The following is a 24,000-nucleotide window of genomic DNA, read 5'->3' on the forward strand; positions in this document are numbered from 1 at the left end:
TATGTTTCACAAGCACATAACACAATGGAAGTGGATGAAATAGTGAAGTTAGCGAAATGGAAAATAGAACAGGCTAAGTCAACTAAGCTCATCATAATCCAAGATCTCCCATCTCATGGAACGGAGGTATTGAGTGACAAGAACAACATCACACGTACTCGCCAAAAGCGCGGTTTGTTCTACCTGGGTGGCGCAGTTCTTGGGAACATCTTTGGATTGGCTACAGAGGAAGACCTTCAAGAAATAAACAACAAATTTAATAAAACAGCTCAGGTACTAACATACCAAGATAAATTCATCACAGGACATAACTCGGCAATGAAGACAATTCTGAAAAATCTGAAAAAGGCAGAAAACATAGCTCTCGAAAGTGTAGATAAAATAAATGAAATGGAAGATAACATAACACTTTTCCAACACTTCTCCATCATCATAGAACATATTGACACAATTCTACTACAATTAGACAACACTAGAGTTCGTTACATGGCACTTATGCAAGGAATTTCGAATGCTGGTGATGGCAAGATTACAATTGACTTACTTCCAGTTCATGAGCTACGTCAGATAATTATTCAAGGCATACATAAACATAAATTGAAGCCTTTGTTCCGAAGTACGGAATTCTTGCAATATTATCCATATTTAGATGCAACACTAACACCAACATCAGTAGCAGTTCATGTACCATTTATAACTGAAGACCTGTTCACAGTATACCAAATACACTCCTTCCCTTCTAAGAATAATAACACTTTGATCATCATCAACATCAACACAGACACCGAACTCATCATAGTCTCCAAGAGACGGAACACTGTCACTTTCGCAAGTGAATCAATGATTGAACGAAAGTGCTGCACATCCTTACATCCTGTTCACCTTTGTTCTGCGTACATTTTCACGTTTCAGCCTACTGATACAGTCCCTTGTGAAATGGCTATCATCAGAAATAACAATATTCATCATCATTGTAACTTCACTTTTGCTCCAGATAAGCTTGTACACCATCAACGCATCGGACACTCACAGTTTTTTTTTATTTCACTCATAACACGTCAGTTTACATAGTCTGTCCAGATATACCACCATCTCATACTTCAGCCTCAGGATTATACAGAGCACCAGACTACTGTGCGGTATTTACACCATCCATGTCCACTTTATCCACCATCAATCACTACGCCATCCTCAATCATACACACAAACATTTCCACCCACTGCCTGATATGGACTTAAACTTGAGCACAAGTATTAAGCTGACTTCACCTAAGTCTGAAACTATGCAACTGATCAATGAAACAATGAAGCCCTGGGAAGATCTGAGTTTGAGTATGTTCAACCCATATTATGTGTATAGCCCAGCACCTACTGTCTTTATAATCTTCTGCATTGTATTTGCAGTACTGCTGTTCGCAATGCACAGAATGCATGCAAGAATTGCAAATTTGGAGTCAGTATTTAGTGGGGGTAGTGTTAACATCACAGTTAACCACCCTGAATGAAGTGTACATATTTTGTATATAGTATTAATTATATATATATATATATATATATATATATATATATATATATATATATATATATATATATATATATATATATATATATATAAAATACAAAGAAGAATACCCATGATATAGAAGTATGCTATACCAGTAGCATTATCTTTAAATGAAATATTAATAGCTCTTACCATAATCTTAATTTTAAACTATTTTTTATTCTTGCATGTATGCATTTTACTATAATAACCCAAGTTACAAACTTTATTACAGTTAAATAATTTACTTTAATGCATTTATTCAAATATGTATACAACTTGTTTAAAATGTAATATTACTGAATAATCACTATTTACACAAACTTACGCAGATAAAGGGAGGGGCAGAGATGGAGAAACGAAGAAGGGACACAAAAGAGAACGCAGCAGGGAAGTTGGGTGGATAAAAGGTTTACTGAAGAAAGGATTACGAAAACGAAAGAAAAAAGGCTGGGGAGAGAAGAGGTAGTGAAACAGACATGGAATGATAAGCCGGGTGGAGACAGAAAGAACGATGAATGACAAAACAGGAGAGAGTGAGAACGAGGAAAAGGAAGAAAGAGAGAAAGAAAGGGAAGAAAGAAATGGGATTAAGAGTGAGGAAACGGATGAGAGAGGGGAAGAAGGAAAGGGAGAGTAAATTAGGAAAGAACATATATTGTTTTCCTGTAATTATTCATCCATTCATCCATCCTCTAAACCTGTTTTGACCCATGAGAAGCGTAGGGGCCTGGGGCTAGGCAAGTTGGTCCTGACATTTAAGACGAGAGTGACCAGCCTCACTTCTCCCTGAATGGCATTAAGTGAGCAATAAACCCCATCCACCCCTTGGATATAAACCGACACAAGCTTAATCCTGTTGGAGCGCCTTAATTACCCACTAAACCACCAGGCGCCATAGTTTGGTTATATGGTTACCACCCAGCATAGTAAATGGTTTCCTGGTGTACAGGAATCCATTTGGCTTGCTACTCATTGTAGTCATCCGTAGACAGAAGGAAGAGGACAGAATGAAGGAAAGAACGACATAGGAGGAAGGAAGAAAAAAACGAAGAGAGGAAATGGCAGCCACCCGAGAGCAGCACAACATTGAGTGAGTGGATGGTGAGCGCCCTCATCTACCACATCCTATAATGTGGACAATTGGCTAACTTACCGACTGGACGACTTCTAACCCTTAGAGATTGTTCTGTCTGTCTGTCTGTCTGTCTGTCTGTCTGTCTCTCTCTCTCTCTCTCTCTCTCTCTCTCTCACACACACACACACATATCTATCTATCTATCAATAATAGATAGATAGTATCTACACCCCCGTCTCTCTCTCTCTCTCTCTTACACACACACACACACACACACACACACACACACACACAAAACCACTGAATCTAACAAAGACTAATATTCCTTATTATCACACCAGCAACCTCGAGGAAGGTTTTGGATACATTCTGATCCAACAATTTTGTCTAAATGAGGTGACTACTGTACACAGACAATAAAATGTTTTATTTTGTGTTCGAGACTGTGAAGATAGTTTTTGTTTATCCATAACCACCTAAAAGAACATTTTCAAAATATTTCTTTTTTCAACTACTCATCTTAGTCACAGAAATGTACTGCCCACCAGTCAATCGAAGATTGGTGAGTCGCTCATCAAATTCATTCTATGGCCCAGGTTGTAATGATGTTGTAGGCAGTGTGTATCTACAAGGCTGACGTGTCAGAGTGTAAACATAGTTCTGCCATGTAGGGGACAACACCAGTAACACCACACCATTATACTACACCAGCAAAACCAGTTGGTGATCCCAAGCCAGGCCCACTTTCGCCGTCATTATCCATTACCCAAACTGTCATGAGCTTCAGTCAGACACCGCCTCGCATAGCTGCATTGCAGGATCACATGCCAAAATATAAGATAATCGGCCGCGATGACACAGTTTAGTGTCATTACTGCAAGCACCCAAACATACACTACACGCACACAAACATACACAACACGAAGCAAACCTACAGAATAGGCACGCAAAATATACACAAAACGCACGCAAACATCCACAACATGCATGCAAATATAAATAACACGCACGCAAAAACAACACGCAAGGAAACATTTACAACAGGCACGCATGAACTTGCAGCCAAAGTCTCAAGTCATTAGCTCTTAGTCGGGCAGGACGTTACACAGGTCTTAAATTCTGGCAGCCGTCAAACGATTTTATTCAACAGATGGATATCCCTTACAGGTGAAGGGTTAAAGGTGGTACAGTACATACCATTTAAATACCGTTGAAAGTCCATGGGCCACAAGAAACCAAGAAGCCAGTCTGTTACCGAGAGGCCGATTCGGAACCAAATGCCCGACTAATGACAAAGGGGCCGACGAGTAACCAAAGGCCGAGTTGTAACCAACGGTCCGTCACTCATTCGAGAGGCAGACTCGCAACCAAGAAGCCAATTTGTAACCAAGGAGCCAGTTCGTAACCAAGGTGTAGATTCGTAACCAAGGGGGTGATTCATAACCAAGGGGGCGATTCGTAACCAAGAGAGCGATTCGTTGGCAATGGATGGCAGCCTGTCATCCGAAGGATTTACATTCATAATGAGTGTCTGTTATTATTTTATTTTTTTTACCATCATTATCATCACCCGGACCTCCATTCCCACCCCAGGCAGGGTGAGGAGTAACAATGTCCAGACAGCCCAAATTTGCCCAGTCCAATGGGCCATGCTTCCATTTGCTCATCACTGAAGCCCCCGGAATCCTGGCTCTATCAGATACGCCAAAAACATTCACCATGTCCTGTAGCTTCACATAAACCTATCCTATAGAGTTAATCCGAACGCTGCCACGTTAAAAAGCGGTGGCAAATCCATGATCATGCACCTCTCATAACTTTCATCAAGCCAGCTCGATCTCTTGTCAGTTCCCCAGCCTCACCGACTTCTAAACCTCTCTTCCTTACACACTCATCCACCATATCTCTCCACCTTCTCCTTGGCCTACCTCGCCTCCTCCCTCATTCAAATTCGTTCAGATATACTTTTTCACCACTCTATTGTTGTCCATTCTTTCCACATGACAATACCATCTCTCTACACTCTCTTTGATTCTGGTGTTCACCGACTTCCTCACTCCACATCTTTCACGAATCACATTATTTTGTATCCTATCCACCCTCTGCACTTCACATACATTCCTCAGCAGGCCCATCTCCACTGCTCTTACTTTTGACATTTCATTTTTATGCCACACCATAGTCTCACATCCATAAAGCTGGCACTAAGTATATTCAGTATAAACTTATGATAAAGCATGTGACTGTGAAATCGCACCGGTAATACTGTAGAGCAAGATTATAATTATATCCCAGCTTCAAGTCGCACAACACTACTTGGTATGTGTTAGACAGAGCCATCTGTTGGTGGTGGAAGGCAACTGTGCCTTGGTGGGTGTGAGGTAAACCATGTCTGACCGGCGTTAGCTTCCAGTGGGGTTTCCGATTACTGTACTCGATTGAACGTGAATGGTACGTTTTTACTTGCAGGGGGGTCTGGAGTTTAATTTTGGATGTGATGTCAGGCTTTTAGTATTATTTTAATTGATAAGTAGACACTTTTTTATTGTTCTCATTTTTTAGGACTAGCTTTTCTTTCCTTTTAAACTACACTGAGATCCATTAACTTTATTTCTAATATTAACAACTCATGCACAGAATAATTTTATGTACACAGATCTCTAACATCCATAGACATACAAATGCAAACATGCTACACACACACACACACACACACACACACACACACACACACACACACAAACTGTCATTCTCTCCCATGCCCATCAAGATATTTGTTTTCTCCATCCTTTCCTCCCCACTCATTCCCATTCATTCTCTCATTCTTTGTCCCCAGACACTCTTTTTATTTCACTTTCCACCCTCCCCACTCCCTCATTCTCTCACTCACACATTTTCTTTTTCCAGCTGGTGTCAAAAGGTGAAGTCTGGTCAAATTCTTTCCTCAAAGTGTCAGCCTTGTCTCATGGGAGTCAAAACGGGGCAAAAATCTGTGGAGGCCAAATGATTTTCTTTCTGGTTTTCCAGGCAATTTGTTCCTTTACACAAGCCAACTTCAACTTAAAAAAAGTGTTGGTGAAATATGTAACTGGGCAGCAAAATCATACACGGCACATTACTCACAACTTGCAATAATAATAACGGAAATAATTGACGGCAGAATAATTATAGATGACAATATAGCTGTTGGCACTGACCACAGTTTCATTCCAAATGTTACAGCGTACGTTAGCTTGAGATGATAATTACATGCAGTTTAATAATCTCTTCCAATACTACTACTACTACTACTAATAATAATAATAATAATTATAACAATAATAATAATAATAATAATAACAATAATAATAATAATAATAATAATAAAAATAACTAGTTACCTGTTTACTTATTGTGTAGCCACAATAAGGAAGCTTCGCCGTAATTATTTGTGGTATATAAGATATGAAATTTTGGCATCACAAACAGGTCTGTGGCCTTTAACCCGCCATGTGTCAGCTATTTTTAGCCCTCTGGGTCACCCCAGTGCCTGCCATTTTTCGACCTTTGTTTTTTTGGTTAAAATGATAGATTTTGATGTGGAAACAACGAATTTTGCCATTAAAATGCTCACCGAGGGTCAGAAATCGTTGTTTTTTTTAGTCCTGCATACTTGTGTACTGTACAGGCATAGTCACTCTCTCACGCTCACCACAGACGGGAGAAAAAGCCGTTTTCTATGTAAGGTATATTCAGGTATTTATGCTGGGAAGGTATAGCAATGTTCAGTACACTTTCCTGATCACTTATTACTTCAGCATCTATCAAAATTTGTGTGTCTTTCTTACTGTGAATGCATTATCTTGCACTTACTTGAAGATAGGTACAACCTGACTTCATTATGTACAGTCCTGGCACTTACAAGAAGGTATTTACAACTTGACTTGACTATATAGTCCTTACACTTACAAGAAAATATCTACAACTTATACTTACAAGAAAATATTTACAAAATGCCTTCACTATATACAGCACTGGGTGAGGCACAGTGAGTGTATGGCCTTGACAGCCTGAGAGATGGTAGAGGAACAGTTACCTTACATGACTGCCAATTTTTACCCGCGAATCTTGAAAAATGTGGTCACAGTGAAGTTTTTTTATTTTAGACCGTTTTAAAATGGCACTGGCACTGGCTGCAGCATTATGTCAGACAGTTTTAAAACGACACTGGCACACGGCAGGTTAATTTTAGTACAAGGTCATTCATATTTGGAGCATGTCCTTATATTAACCTAAGGTAGCAGCTTGTGCAATATCAACAAGATTCAAAGACAAAAATGTGGAAGAATGCAGGGGTACATTATACATTTGCCTCAATAACTGGCTAGCTGTATGCTTAACTGTAACCATATTCCTTTCATATAATAAGAGGGACAACATCTATACTTCTGTAAAGTTGCAGCTATACAGCTTTTGTGGTTTTCTCTAAAACGAAGAAGATACTAAGCAGATTTGAACTCGGTACTTCTCACTAAGCTACATGGCAAAATATCCAGCAAAAGTTCTCAGCAAACTTTTTGATTATAAGATTTTCAATCAAATAGCTGTTTTTCAATTAGTTTCTGATATTTCTATTTGAAAAATGAAATGTTTGCACCAAGAATGAGTATATGGCTTTAAGAAATAGGTCAGTGTCGTTTATATTTGGCGCAAGTACTTGGATTACCCTAGGGTACCTTCCTGAATAACATCATCAAGATCTAAGAATGAGAAGTGCAAAGAAAAAGAACAATACCAAAACAATAAACTTATCCATATATATATCTCACTCATTTGTATCTTTCTACTTGATTCTGACTGCTACCAGATGATTTTATTCAGCTGCAAGAAAATCTCCAGGTCTAACTGGGTTACAACCTATTTCAGTATACGCAATACAGACTCACAATGTCTTTATTTGATCCACTGCCTGACAATTATTTAGCTACAGGAAAATCCTTGGTTGTGAATGGGATATGGGGAAGCTGAATAATAGTACTAGTAGTAGCTGTAGTAGTAGTAGTAGTAGTAGTAGTTGTAGGAATAATAATAATAATAATAATAATTATTATTATTATTATTATTATTATAAGTAATCTAAACTCGTTAACAGTATACTTTAATTCCTCTTCTAATATCATGACCAGAAATTACAGAAATCGAACCAGACATAATGGTTTATAACCAAATTGTGACGAATGCAAGCAGAAGTATTGAAAGACCAACAATGAATAAAATGGAATCTTATGTACAAAAATATTACTTGGATTACCAGAAAATACAACAGTAAAACAATATAAAAAATATTAGGAAATATAACTGGCAACACAAAGGAAGGAGGGAAACAGGTGTGTCAGGAAAATGAAGAAGAGTGAAAAGTGGGATGTTTAAGTTGTGATAAAGGTTTGAGTCTCACCTTCACTCACTGCTGGGTTGAATATCAGGCTCTCAGTCACCTTCACATGCCATCACCAACATCACAAACACCCACGACACGATTATTTTTTCCTTTTTACCTGTCAACATGAAAGACGAAATATTTCAATGCTTCAGAACAATCATTTTTTTAATAACAGAAAACAGGAAGGAAAAACAAATGAATAAAAAAATAATCCATATACCAGATTACTGGTGTCCTCCATTCATAAAATATCTATATTAGCTGCATTTGAACAGCTGTAGGTTGAAGTCAGGAGGGAAACAACTTTGGGGAAGCGAGTTCCTGAAAGACGCAGTTCGGGGAATGAAAGAATTCTGATAGGCAGAAGTTCTGCAATATGGCTGTGTGACATTCCAGTCATGAACACTACCAGATGCCCATGTAGCACTAAGGAAGGCATGGAGAGGTGGCACAATGGACGCAACTTCGTCTGAGCATTTGCCATAAAAATACCTGTAAAATATTGCAAGGGAGGCGACATTCCTTCTTATTTGTAGGGGTGGTAGTTTATTTTTAATAGCAGGGTTATTAATAATTCTAGCAGCTTTGTTCTGAATTTTGTCTAGTAGTTTTAATGCAACCTCTCCACATCCACTCCACAAGGGTGAGCAATATTCAAGCTCAGAGTGCACATGACTCTTAGAAATTATAGCTAACTGTTCGTCAGTGAAGAAGTTACAGACTCTGTACAATAAACCAAGTTTCTTTGAGGCGGTTTACGCAAATGATCTGACATGAGAGGTCCAGCTGAGGACATTGTTAAGTGATTAAGAGAGAGACATAGAATTTCAATACTTTTGAAGATATGAATATTAGTAGTGTTGAAGGTAATATACGAATCTGGCAATGTATGTCTATTAGTAAATTGTATATATTTGGTTTTACTAGCATTAAATGAGACAAGGTTGTTCTATCCCCATTCGATGTCTTAATTTATGGGGATGGCTGTACTGAATTCAGAGTTATAGATATCAGACTTTGCAAATGGGTGTCTGAGTGTGAATGAACTATGAAGTGTTGAGTCATCTGTATATGAATGGATGGGATTGTGGGTGACAGATAAGAGATCATTTATATGAACCAAGAACAGGGTTGGCACCAGATCTGATCCCTGTGGCACGCCGGCATTAACTGAATGGATATTGGAATATACATCATCTACTTTTACTCTTATTTTTCTGTTGCTGAGATATGAGGAAAGCAGAGGAACAAAAGACGTTAGTCCATAGCAAGGGAGTTTCGACAGCAGGGAACAATGCCACACTCTGTCAAAAGCTTTAGAAACATCAAGGGCTACTGCATGAGTTTCTCCATTGAAAAGATATAATGACTGATGTTCGGGCTACACAGTGTGAGATATGAACCCATGGTTTGTCCGTAGACTACTGCTTTCGTTGGCTATTTAAACACACACACACACACACACACACACACACACACAATTACAAAGATATTCTGCAATGATTTCACAGTATACAGAATAATAGATAATAATGTATCACTCGCTATAAATCTGTCATAATTACACAGCACACAGGTTTCAATATAGACACGTTGCCTGCATTCCTCTCCATTTCAAGTGGGCATACAGCACCCACCAATTCACACACTATTTCGTCCAGTTATATAATGTGAATCCACATTAGGAAGAAGTCAACTCTAGAAGCGTGTAACTTTATCAATCCCCACATACCGCTTTTGTCAACAAGGTAGAGTCATAGGCATTTCGACCTCATTAACTCTCCTTCTTTTACTGGCCCCCTTCAACCACTATCTCTTCACCGCACTATTGCATCGTTATCTCATCTCTGTCGCTACTTAAATGGTCACTACCTCTTAATTGTCTGCTTGTATCTCTCCACCACTACGGCGGGTGAGTAGCACCCGTCTAGTAGCAAACTCTCATCCCTTTTCTGTCCAACCCTCCAGTGCAAGAATTAATCATTAATCCCAGTCCTTCATGTGTGCAACCAGTCAAATCTGGAGCTGTCTTCCTGTGTCTGTATTTCCTTTTAAACCCAGTGTGTCCAGGCATCTCGAACTGAATGGATCTTAAATTTGGCTCTCTATTGTCTTATTTTTCTTTCTCTCTTGGAGGGAACACTTTGCGGGCTTCTAGTGCTTGGTCCCTTCTTTCTTGCATCAAAAGGTCCCAGCCTGTGACTTCCAGTGTTTCACTGGTAATTATAATTAACATTAATATTTCACTTTGTTTTTAATTTGCATTGAGATGGCTGACTACTGGAGATTTTGGGCCTTTGCTTCCTTCTTTTTCTACACAGGTGGCTGCACACACTAACAAACATATTAACAGAGAGACACACAGACAGACATATAGATAAATATGCAGACATAAAAAACACAGAGTGGAAAAACTGTGGAGATGATAAAAGACAGAAGTGTATAGGTGTACAGTAGGTGCACCAGACTTGGCCCATGGAAGACGCCAGGGGGTGAGAACGAAGGAGTAAGAAAAATGGAACTGAAAAGTTAGGAAGGTGAAGCTCATTACGCTGTTGGTGTGACAGGAGAAGAGGGAAGGGGAGGTAGAGAAAGAAAGAAAGTAGAGGGCACGAGAGAAGAGAAATGGGAGAAGATTAGATGAGAGGACACGAGAGGCGAAAGAGAGAAGATATAAGACAAGAGTTGGTGTAAGAGATAAATGGGTGCCACTGTGATTTATCAAACCATTCATTAAGACAGGTTAGGATCATTGCCCCTACTAAGAAAATACAACCTATCTACTACTCCAGCAATGAGAGGGTCACTGCAGATAAGGTTTAACTTTTTCACAGGGACAGGCACCCCTCACCTGTATCATACACTAATCACAATAGTTTTTATTTGTCTTCTGCATTAACATACCCATCGCTCTCTCTCTCTCTCTCTCTCTCTCTCTCTCTCCACTGAATGGTTATGTTTCCAGTCTCTACCATCTGCCCCTTCTCTTCCGTTCATTCACCTTATCTTCTCCTTTCTCTTCTCCATTCCCTACCACCTCCCCTGTTTCATTGCATTTTCTTCCTTTTCCTATACTGCTTTTCATGGATCTGCTTCCTCTCTTCCTCCACTCATCCTCTTTCTCTCCTTATCTCTTCCTCTTCTCTTCCCTCCTCACCTATCCTTCTTCCTCTAATCTCCCTTTCTGTCGACTAACCAGCATCTTTAATGGCTCTTCCCTCCTGAGCTTCCCCTCTTCTCCTTTTTCATCTTCCTACTTTAGTCTCTCTCTCTCTCTCTCTCTCTCTCTCTCTCTTCTTCTTCTTCAGTGACGCTCATGGATTTGATTGCTCCTTCCCTCTGAGTACTTTTAATTAGTCTGTAATAACTGGAAGGGTTTTAACACTGGAAAGAAACTAATGGACGCCAATGGACACAACTCATGTTTTGTTTAAGCCTAGTTCAGCCATTCCACCTTAAAATATCCACACACACACACACACACACACACACACACAGCTATTACCTACCCTTTCATTATATTTCAGTTCGCTGTCCCACCTTAAAACAGCAACACACTTTCACACACTATTTCCACAATGACAAAGTTTCTGCCTTACAGTTTGATGTAAAGATTAATTGTCTGAAAGATGATTCTGTCACTCAGTGGTGGCAAGTTGATCATTCTCGAGATATTTTCATATATTTTTTTTTTCCTACGTGTCCGACTCTGGGCAAAGGCTTCAGGGCCTATTTCTTGGGGGCAGTGACCTATCCCAAGGCCCAGTAGTTCTTCTACACCTCCACATATCACCACTTCGGCGCTAACACCCACCGTCCATATTGAATACATGCTAGGGCTGTCTCATACAGGACTGGTGTACTGGTATTATCGGGGATATTTTTACAACATGTCGGCGGGTCATCTGGCAGATCAGGAAAGTCTGCTTTTTAGGAAATTCAAATCCTTAAACTGTTCCCTGCTCCAGCAGGGATTCGATCCTGGGTCCATTAGGACTGCAGGCCGCCTCTCTACCGATTCAGACACCACCTCCCCCACTTCAAGCGTTTCCAAGTGAATGAACTGTTCGAAATAAAGAGAAGTCCAGCGCAGTCATCGTGAACTGGGCTGAATAACTGATGATTTGTGTGTGTGTGTGTGTGTGTGTGTGTGTGTGTGTGTGTGTGTGTCGCCACTACGTGTATAACTCTACTTTTTCTTTAAACTTTAACCTAGCCTAGAACTGCCCTTTTCTCCATTTTGAATACTCAGTTGCAGCAATACTAACACTAGAGTCTGATGCTAGTCACGAAGTACTGTAGTTCTAAGGAAAGAATGTAGAACCATACTATTGTCTCCTGCCACTGAGCCACATGAAATAAACCACACAAAAGTTTGGACCAGATTAAGACAGGACTATACGTATAGTTGAAGCCAAGAGAGGAAAGTGAAGTTATTAATAATACAATAATTTTTTATGATCAGCTATTATTTAATGCTATATGTGTGTGGGAGTGTGGCTAGCCACACTCAATACATTGGTGTTATTGGTGAGGAGGAGAGTACACACACACACACACACACACAAAATCACGATCAAATAAATGTAATACATTTATAAGGTATTTTCAATGCCTCAAATAAAACACAGCAAATTTTCTTCTGGAAATTAGTGTGTCACATTCAGAGGCACGAGCATTTTTCCTTCTGTTGCCCAAAGATGGCTGAAAAAAAAGAAAAAAAGAAAAAGGTTCTACTGAAACTGGAGTGTGACATAAATTGCCATTAACATTTCCCACTACTTGACGGTGATTAATAACTAGACAGAATTAATCGTCGGGAAAAAAAAAATACCTTCATATACTGTGTGACTAAACAGAAGTCTGACAAAAAAAAAAAAATCTGACATTACTGATAACTAAACCAAACCATCATAAATCACTCGTTTCGAGACAGAAAAAATTCTAGTCCAGAATTTTTTTCCCTTCAAATAACAGAACAAAAGGAAAAACAAATGAATAAAAATAAATAATCCATTCGCCAGATTACTGGTGTCCTCCATTCACAAAATATCTGTAATGTTTCCGCAAAAGATCTCAAAATTCGTAAATTAAGTTAAAGTTAGTGTAGGATTTTTTTTTTTTTTTTTTTTTTATCTTTTAGTCTCCAGTCATGGTAGTAAGTTGCTTCTCCACTACTCTGTCAAAAGTTATTTTTAAATGTATCTTTCTCAATACTGGACCAGACTTTTCGCTTCCTCATTTTGATAACTGATGAAAAAGAGCATAAGTGAGGCAAAAATTAAAAGTAAAAAATATTATGAAAGTTCTTAATATATCATATGGAGTGTTTTCCTACCAACATAGGATGATATAAGTTAATAAAGGTCGTAGAAATGTTAACTGTTATACAAATGGTGCGTCAATGTATAACTGAGTGTATACTGCTATATCAACGCAACCAAACTAAAATACATAACCTTACCCCCACACTACCTCACTAAGTATTTGGTAATAAGCAGAGTGGTAATGTTAACTCTTACACAAATAGTAGTGAAATTATAAATTTGAGTGTATACTACCATAACAACATCCATACCAAAATATATATCCTCACTCCTCCACTACCTCTCTAAGTATTCCAATTATTCCTGCAGTCAAAACCAGTTGGAAAAATGAGAAGGAATCTAATGCAACACTGAAAATTTTAGAGATGTAAAACCTGTTAACAACTGCCATAATGAACATGAAAAACAACAAAATTATATTTGATGGTTACTTACTGTGTGGAGTGACGCCTGGTGGTCTAGTGGTGTAAGAGCACCAGTCAGGTTGATGATCAGGTGGTGTGAGTAGATTCGAGTCAGCAAGAGGCGGTTCGAGGGATTTTTTTCCTCCATCGTGTAATGTGGCAGGGGTGTAGGCCAGTCGCCTCGCCTAGCCTCGGGTACTACATCTAGAAGGGACAATGTCATAATATTTCTTGTTAGCTCGTCGTCACGATGTGACCGTGATATGAAAATGAGAGAAAAAAAAAAAACATTAATGATATTTGTTCGGTGTATCCTGGTTTTTTTCCTGACTTGGACGTTTTGACACATAAGCTTTATCAATAGTTTATTGCGCCTCTTCATCAAACACTCAAAATACCAGCTGCCATACTGACTAGTAACTTATTCTACTCTTCAACATAGTACTTTCAAACCAGCTGTTTCCAGCTCGCTTTCAGAATATTATCGCCATCCTCCAGTCCCAGTCTTGTTACCCACTTAACCACCTGTCTCTTGGAAGTGCAAATTTAGTTTTCATAATTTGTGGTAATGTGAACTGTGGACTGGCACTTGCCGTTAGTGTCATAACGGTAATTGTCTCCTGCAGGCAGCGGCAGATAATAGTCTCGCTCAGCTATTAAGACTGTTTGCTTGGTGGTGAACGGTAGGAGGAAGGGTAGAGGGAGAAGGGGAAGCGTGTTGGTGACCCCCTTCTATTCCCCCTCCTCACCCTTTCCTTTTCCTCCCCCTCAGTCCCCCTCGCTTTCTCCCTTTCCCTTCAGTCCCTGGTCTGCCCAGTCCACCCCTTTCTGGTACAAATGGACTGGGCAGACATGAATGTGTGTGATGACCTAGAATGGTCGTACGTTGTATGGCAGGCAGGGGGAGTATACCCTGTGAAGATGAATAATTCATACTGGCATTACTGATGGTGTATATATAGGAGTATACTCCGTGACGATGAACACTGTATACAGGAACTTATGGTGGTGTAAATATAAGAGTATACCCTTTGAAGATGGACACTATACTGACACTACTGGTGGTTTAAATTTGGGAGTATACCCTGTGAAGATGGACGCTGTATACTGGCACTACTGGTCGTGTACGTATGAGAGTGTACCCAGTAAACATGGAAGCTATACTGACATTACTGGTGTAAATATGGGGGAATACTCTGTGAAGATGGACATGAGTACGAAACTGCTGGCAGTGTATGACAGTATACCTTGTAACAACAACAACAACAAAAATGATACTACTACTACTACTACTTAAAAGTTTTAACCCACTGAAGTTCGGTCCGTCTTTTATACTACTTATACTAATACTAACAACAGATAATAATAATAGTGATAAAAATAAATCCATCCATCATCCAATCCTACATTGCCCCATGAGGAGCGTAGGAGCCCGGGGCTAGGTAGTTGGTCCCAACATTTAAGATGAGAGTGACCAGCCTCGCTAATCCCTGGGTGGCATTACACGAGTAATCAACCCCAACCACCCCGTGGATATAAACCTTCACCGGCTCAATCCGATTGGAGCACAGTAATTACCCACTAAACCACCAGGCGCGAAAATATAGTTATATGATTACCACCTAGCGTAGTAAATGGTTTCCTTGTGTAAAGGAAATCAATTGGCATGTCACTCAGTGTAGAGTCACCCACAGGCAGAAGGAAGAGGAAAGAATGAAGGAAAGAAAGACCGAAGAGGGAGTGTAAAGTCACCCGTAGGCAGAGGGACAAGGAAAGAATGAAAAATAATATTAATAGCCTACATGGGTGATGTGGGATTTAAAAACAGGTTTAAATATGGTCTCCTGTCCCGTGCGTCCTGTCGTTACCTAAATTCAAAATGAGTGCATCGTCTCATTTACTACTAATTAGGGGACTTTAATGCAGTCCACACAATATAAATTACATAATAAAAAACGAAAATGCACTATAAAGCCTCATATGTACTTACAACCTGGATAAAAGAGGAAATGTATTGCGGCGAATGGCTAAACACCGACACACACTAAGCCTCACTGCGTGACACTGATGCACCCAAGGCTCTAATTCGATTTAATATTCGATTTAAACATCAGAGATATTTTAATATTTATGCATCACATACAATAGTCCTTTATAATGACCACATAAAACGACGCTGAAATTTGAATATGGAGTGAATTTATTCATTATTCTTCGCCTTTTGTAAAAGAAACGTATACAGACAACCAACGAGAATAATCTAAAACTTTTCTGAACGCAGGCAATGCACACGCGTATTAGATAAATATATATATATATATATATATATATATATATATATATATATATATTGTTACATGGCCTATGATTTCATCATCCTTTGTATAATTCTAACGTACAGTATGCTGCATGTTTGATCACGATTTGCCTCGTGGCTTCCATAGTGCGTGTTCTACCTCACTCCCCCCCTCCTCCCTTATAGTAGAGTTAGTCGTTCTTTCTGTTGTTCAGAGCAGGAGTGTCAACTCTTTGTCCCCTATGGCTTCATTTGCGCGTCCTTCTTACAAGTTGTATCAAGCTCTGCCGGCCCCTATATAACGAGCTCAGTCTCTGCATTAATTGCCACTTAGATCTACTACTCATTTTCTTCACATCTCTGTCCTACCCTGTACAGTTGTTATTATTTTTGTGAGTGCTCAGGAAGTCTCCAACCATCTAGCTGCTGTGTAATTTGAGTATAAGTGTTATTAAATTTTTTCTTGTACTGTATAGCATAAGGTGTTAATTCGTAGGCCTGGTGAGGTTTTTGTGATTAATGTAAAGTTTTTACTGTCAGCCAGTAGTAATAATATTTTGTATGTGTAATAATATATCTTGCATTAACTGAGCATTATCCGGTTTTCTCATTTTATCAGGGCTAACTTAGATAAATTTACTCTTGCTAATTTCGTGTTAATAGAGGCTATTGCAGTTAACCATATATTTAACCTGTTTTTTGCCATTACATTATCTTTATTAGTCCTGAATATTTAGTTGTTAGTTTGAGCATTAAACTTTAACTTGTAATTTTACCTAACTCTTTTGTTTTGAACCTGAAACTTTGCGGGACAGTTTTCTCTTCCGTAACATAAATTTGGCGACCTCTTATCAGGAAATTCAGGATATTATCATAAGGATATTGCTTGATATTTTGTGACTGTGATTTATTCATGATGTCTACTATTACTACTCTTGATGAAGCCAAAGATTTTTTGTCAAATGTGCAAACAGTGTATGATATAGAAAACAGAACAAAGAATGAACTTAAGCTTGTTGCTCAACAATTGGGAATTGCTGTTCGCTCTCATCATTCTAAAGATCAAATTGTTGACATGATTAATGAAAGCTTGTTTAATGTAACTCCTCCAAATGAGCAAACGCAGATTGAAATAGCTAAGTTACAGCTAACCCTGCAGGAGGCTCGCGCTAAGGAGGCTGAGTTTCACGCACAAGTTCAACTTGCTAGGATTCAGGCAGACCATGAGTATCGCATGAAACAAGGTGGAACTGGAGCATCTAGCTCTGATGATTTTGATGTGGCTAAAAACGTTAAACTTGTCCCTCCTTTTAATGAATCTGATTTAACAAAGTATTTTCAGTTGTTTGAGAGGGTAGCTACAGGTTTTAATTGGCACAAAAAGTATTGGCCAGTACTCCTTCAAACTGTTCTAACCGGGTAAAGCTCAAGTAACTTATGCATCTTTGCCTCAGGATCAATCTGATAATTATGATGTAGTTAAGAGCTTGATTCTTAAGGCCTATGAGCTTGTTCCTGAAGCCTATTGAGTAAAATTTAGGACAACTTACAAACAAGATAAGCAATCCCATGTTGAGTATGCAAAAATCTAAGAAGATCTGTTAGAGCAGTGGTTAAATTCTAAGAATGTAAATTCTGATTTTGATAAATTTAAGCATATGATTTTGCTGGAGGACTTCAAAAGGTGTATTAATAAAGATGTAAGCCTATATCTTGATGAGAAAAGAACAGATAATTTGTCTGATGCTGCAGTTTTAGCTGATGAATATGTTCTCATTCACAAGAGATATTCTAAAGAAAAAAGGAAAGCTGAGAGTAAGTACGTTGCCTCTACTCAGAGTACAGGTAACAGGAAAGAGAAAAAAGATGATGTTTCTCAGAAAGTAAATACCAGCTCCACCTCTAGATTTCAGAAAAGTAAATGTACTTATTGTAGTAAGCTTGGTCATACTACGGAGAAATGTTTCAGGAGACAGCGTGATGTGAACAAAAAGGAGTCTTTAAATATTCAGTCAATTGGTCTAGTGTCCACCCTTGAGAGTTCCCAGAATTCTTTAACTGAGTTAACTGAACCTGCTTTGAGGGGTAAATTAAATTCTCATGATGAAGCTCCTCTTTTGAGTAGTAACGTGGGTGACACTCTCAAGAGTTCATGTGCTACTTTCCTGTCTGATGGTTTTGTCAGTCCTCTGGACAGTAATAACAGGAAATCAGTTAAAATATATCGTGATACAGGTGCTTGCCAATTCCTTATGCTGACCAGTGTTCTAGGCTCTGATGTTAATTCCTCTGATGAAACTGTAATCTTACAAGGTGTAGGGAATAATTACTTCTCCGACCCTCTGTGCAGAGTGAATTTAGAGTCTGGTTTTCTTAATGGTTCCGTTATGGTTGGGTTGGTTGAGACACTCCCAATGTCAGGTGTAACTTTCTTACTTGGAAATGATATTGGTGGAAGTCAAGTGTGTCCAGCTCCGCAGTTGTCTAGTGAGCCAGTGGCTGCGACCCAGGATTGTAATGTCCCCGATGTGTTCTCTGCATGTGCTGTCACTAGGGCTAAGTCTAAAGTTACTGGTGACTTAGAGGATAATGATGATGATGATGTTATCCTAGCTGACACTTTTCTTGCTAATTTGGACCACTCACCAGATGAAGCAGTATCCCGTAGTGTTGATAATTTGTCTCGTCAAGAGTTGGTTGAGTTGCAGGTTGCTGACCCTGAGTTGAAAGGTCTAGCTAACTCTGCTTGCAGTGAGGAAGAGTCAGCTGGTGCTTCTGCTTGTTATTATATAAAGTCAGGAGTACTTATGAGGAAGTGGAGACCCCCAACAGCATCAGCCGACGTGAATGGGAGGTTGTACATCAAGTTGTCATCCCTGGTGTTTGTAGGCAGGATATCATTAGAGTGGCTCATGATTCCAGTTTGGCAGGTCACCTTGGAGTGAGGAAGACTGTGGCACGCATTTTGAAACACTTCTACTAGCCAGGTATCTTCAGAGATGTTTCCTGGTATTGTAAGTCTTGTCACACCTGTCAAGTTGTGGGGAAGTGTAATCAGACCGAAAAGGTTGCACCTTTAGTTCCCATTCCTCCTTTTGAGGCGCATTCACCCGTGTGTTGGTGGATATTGTGGGCCCTCTTCCTAAGACTTCTTCAGGATTTTCTTATGTGTTGACCCTGATTGATATGGCTACTCGTTATCCTGAAGCCATTCCATTTAGAAATATCTCAGCAAAGAACGTGGTTAAGGAAATGCTAGGGTTCTTCACAAAGTTTGGTCTGCACAAGGAGGTACAGTCAGACCGGGGAAGTGATTTCATGTCAAATGTTTTCAAGCAGTCTCTGAAAGAGTTGGGCATCACCCAGATCACGTCTTCATACCATCCCCAGACCCAAGGAGCGTTGGAGAGATATCATCAAACACTCAAATCGATGCTCAAGAAATACTGTTTGGAACATCAGAAAGACTGGGATAAAGGTCTTCCATTCGTTGTATTTGCTGCAAGTGAATCTCCAAATGAATCACTGGGCTTCTCACCCTTTGAACTACTGTTTGGCCATGAAGTAAGAGGACCCCTTAAGCTACTCAAGGAATGCTGGCTGTTGGAGGAAGATGACGTCAACCTGCTGGAGTATGTGATGAAGTTCAAAGAACGGCTGTCCACTGCTTTACAGCTGGCGAGTGAGAATTTAGGAGCTGCTCAGGAGAAGATGAAGACTTGGTATGATAAGAAGTCCAGGTTACGCCACTTTCAGCCAGGAGATCAGGTTTTGATTCTGCTACCGGTGCATGGGCAACCTCTTCAAGCCAAGTTTAGTGGTCCTTATTTCGTGGAGAAGAAACTCAGTGATGTCAACAATGTCATCGCCACACCAGATCATAGAAAGAACAAGCAACTTTTTCACATGAACATGCTAAAGTTATATCACAGGCGGGACGAAAATAACCCAGTCTGCACTGTAGCTGTTCCACCCAAGTCTGCAAGTGAAGTTCTCCCATGCAGCATGAGCCTGAGTGATAGTTTGGGGAAGAATCCTGATATCATGAATGATCTCCAGACTAAGCTTTCTCATCTACCTCCCGAGGAAAGGCAGGAGTTTTCGGCATTACTGCAGGAGTACCCGCAAGTGTTCCGTGCTACTCCATGAAAAACCACTGTGTTGATGCATGATGTCGATGTTGGAGACGCAAAGCCAATTAAACTGCCTCCTTACCGCGTGTGAACCCAGTGAAAGTTCCTCTCATCCAGAAGGAGCTTGGCTACCTGTTGGACCACAAGATGATTGAGCCCTGTCAGAGCGAGTGGAGTTCTCCTGTCACTCTAGTCCCTAAGCCAGGTGGGTCACAGCGGCTTTGCATCGACTACAGACGTGTTAATCAGATAACCAAAACAGACACTTACCCTCTCCCTCGCGTGGAAGATTGCATAGACAAGATCGGAAAGGCTAGGTACATAAGTAAGTTTGATTTGTTAAAGGGATACTGGCAAGTACCTATGACTGAACGTGCTAGGGAGATATCATGTTTTGTAACACTAGGAAAGACTTTTGCACGTTCTGTAATGCCATATGGTATGAAGAATGCACCAGCCACATTTCAGAAGCTCATGAATGTTGTAACAGAGGGTTTGGCAGGGTGTGTTGTTTATATTGATGATTTATTAATCTTCAGTGACAACTGGAAAGATCACCTATGCCATGTCAGTAAATTTCTTGAGCGTTTGGTTCAGGCTAATCTTGTAGCTAATTTATCAAAGTGTGAGTTTGGTCAAGCTAAAGTTCAGTACCTTGGGTACGTAATTGGTGATGGACATGTTGCACCACCAGGAGCTAAGGTTCAGGTTATAAGTGATCTTCCCAGACCTAAAAGTAGGAAAGAGCTACAAAGATTTTTGGGAATGGTAGGTTATTACAGGAGATTTGTTCTGAATTTTTCAATTCTTGTATCACCACTTACAGACCTACTGAAAAAGGGAGTTAAATTTGTCTGGGCCGATGACTGTGAATCCTCTTTCAGCAAACTTAAAGCTATCCTATTAAGTCAGCCAGTGCTTGCTATTCCAAATTTTGCTAAGCCTTTTAAGATGGCTGTTGACGCAAGTGATACGGGAGCTGGGGCTGTTTTGCTGCAAGAGGATGTTCAGGGTATTGAACACCCTGTATCTTATTACAGTAAGAAGTTCACTCCACCTCAAAAGAACTACTCAACTATTGAGAAAGATCTTTTGGCCTTGATTTTGGGTTTACAGCATTTTTCATTTTATTTGTGTTCTGGTTTTGACCCCATAGTCATTTATACCTATCATAACTCACTGAAATTCCTTAGTAAGTTTAAAGATAAAAATCAGAGATTGACAAGATGGAGTCTACTTCTTCAGGAGTATTCATTAGACATACAACATATCGAGCGGAAAGAAAATGTTATTGCAGATTGCTTATCTAGACTTTAGACAGATTGTTTTAGAGTAATAAGAAATTTCCTTTGTAAATTTCTTTTTCTTTGTGGGGAGGTGTTACATAGCCTATGATTTCATCATCCTTTGTATAATTCTAACGTACAGTATGCTGCATGCTTGATCACGATTCGCCTCGTGGCTTCCATAGTGCGTGTTGTACCTCACTCCCCCCCTCCTCCCTTATAGTAGAGTAAGTCGTTCTTTCTGTTGTTCAGAGCAGGAGTGTCAACTCTTTGTCCCCTATGGCTTCATTCGCGCGTCCTTCTTACAAGTTGTATCAAGCTCTGCCGGCCCCTATATAATGAGCTCAGTCTCTGCATTAATTGCCACTTAGATCTACTCCTCATTTTGTTCATATCTCTGTCCTACCCTGTACAGTTGTTATTATTTTTGTGAGTGCTCAGGAAGTCTCCAACCATCTAGCTGCTGTGTAATTTGAGTGTAAGTGTTATTAAATTTTTTCTTGTACTGTATAGCATAAGGTGTTAATTCGTAGGCCTGGTGAGGTTTTTGTGATTAATGTAAAGTTTTTACTGTCAGCCAGTAGTAATAATATTTTGTATGTGTAATAATATATCTTGCATTAACTGAGCATTATCCGGTTTTCTCATTTTATCAGGGCTGACTTAGATAAATTTACTCTTGCTAATTTCGTGTTAATAGAGGCTATTGCAGTTAACCATATATTTAACCTGTTTTTTGCCATTACATTATCCTTATGAGTCCTGAATGTTTAGTTGTTAGTCTGAGCATTAAACTTCAACTTGTAATTTACCTAACTCTTGTTTTGAACCTGGAACTTTACGGGACAGTTTTCTCTGTTCCGTAACAATATATATATATATATATATATATATATATATATATATATATATATTTCCTCCAGTACTTTCAACTAAAGCGGGATGCAGGCAATACCACGACCGCATGTAGCAATCACAGATATAATTCCATGATATGAGCGATTCACAATAAACCAGAGTTAGCTTTTATGATTACAAGAGTGACTTAATTGCAGATAAACTGACTGACAAATTTTAAGTGAAACCCCAACACTTATCAAAGGGTGTCTTCCACCCCCCTCCCTTCCCCTCTTGTTCATGTTCTCTCTCTCTCTCTCTCTCTCTCTCTCTCTCTCTCTCTCTCCCTCCTATGACATGCTATGTTCTTACTGCAGGTAAAGGGTTTCCAGTGACGTTAGGAGAGATTTGGAGGTTTTAAGAACTGAAAAGATTAGGCACAGCTTTAAGAAACCCCTTCAGTACTTGACGGTTTTATTGACCTATTTATACCAGCAGAGAGAGAGAGAAAGAGAGGTCAAATGTTAAGTAATAAATTATGGACACAGACAATGAACAAGGATGATAATGAGGTCAAAAGACGCATTATATATTAAGAAAAAGACAAAGTAAAAGTTGGAAAAACGAAATAACAGTACAGTAAACTTGCATGGAAAGGGGAAAAAAGAAGAAAAGGATAAAAGGGTGAAATGCAAGATTAAAATAAGCAACAATAGATATATGATTAGCGTTCTGGAAAATATGTACAGAAAAGAAAAAAGGAAAGAAAACGGTGATACGAAATTCAAAAGAAATGACTGCTAAAAAATTGACCAATCATAAGTTGAAAATGGTTAAGAAATAAGAGAAAAGATACCTCAAATTTCAAGGATATTAATTAAATTGACAATTAATAATATAAAAGAAAATTTCATCTAAAAAATTAGCCCTAATATGAACCGATGTTTAACTTTCAATAGCAAAGCCAATCTTCTGCTCGGTTGATTGAGGAGAATACCAGCCAGTGAGTCAGGAGTTCAAAGATAAAGCTATGATAAGATCAATTTTACCATCTGTATTCTACCCCTCCACCGTTTGACTTCCTCCACCACTTATTGACTTCCTCCACCACCTTTTGACTTCCTTCACCACCTTTTGACTTTCTCCACCACCTGTTGACTTCTTGCACCACCTTTTGACTTCCTCCACCACCTTTTGACTTCCTCCACCACCTGTTGAATTCCTGCACCACCTCCTGACTTCGTCCACCACCTTTTGACTTCCTCCTCCACCTGTTGAATTCCTGCACCACCTTTTGACTTCCTCCTCCACCTGTTGAATTCCTCCACCACCTGTTGACTTACTGCACCACCTTTTGACTTCACCACCTGTTGACTTCCTCCACCACACAGAACATAATGTACAAAGTGTAAGCCGGATCTATCGTTTGACGCTTCCATCTCCTTATTGCAGCTCTCTCTCTCTCTCTCTCTCTCTCTCTCTCTCTCTCTCTCTCTTACACACACACACACACACACACACACACACACACACATTTTGTATTCTGACCGGCTAATCAGAAAAGCAGTGAGTGAGACAGGAGACAGGGAAGGTGGAAACCAGAAGAGAGACAAGAAAATTGGTTGTGTCGGAAATATTTCACGGCAGAGACAAGGAAGGTGCGATTATTAGGCAGAA

Source organism: Coenobita brevimanus, chromosome 17 (assembly GCF_032717465.1).
Source record: "Coenobita brevimanus isolate Jiangsu-jjx chromosome 17, ASM3271746v2, whole genome shotgun sequence".
NCBI lineage: Eukaryota > Metazoa > Arthropoda > Malacostraca > Decapoda > Coenobitidae > Coenobita > Coenobita brevimanus.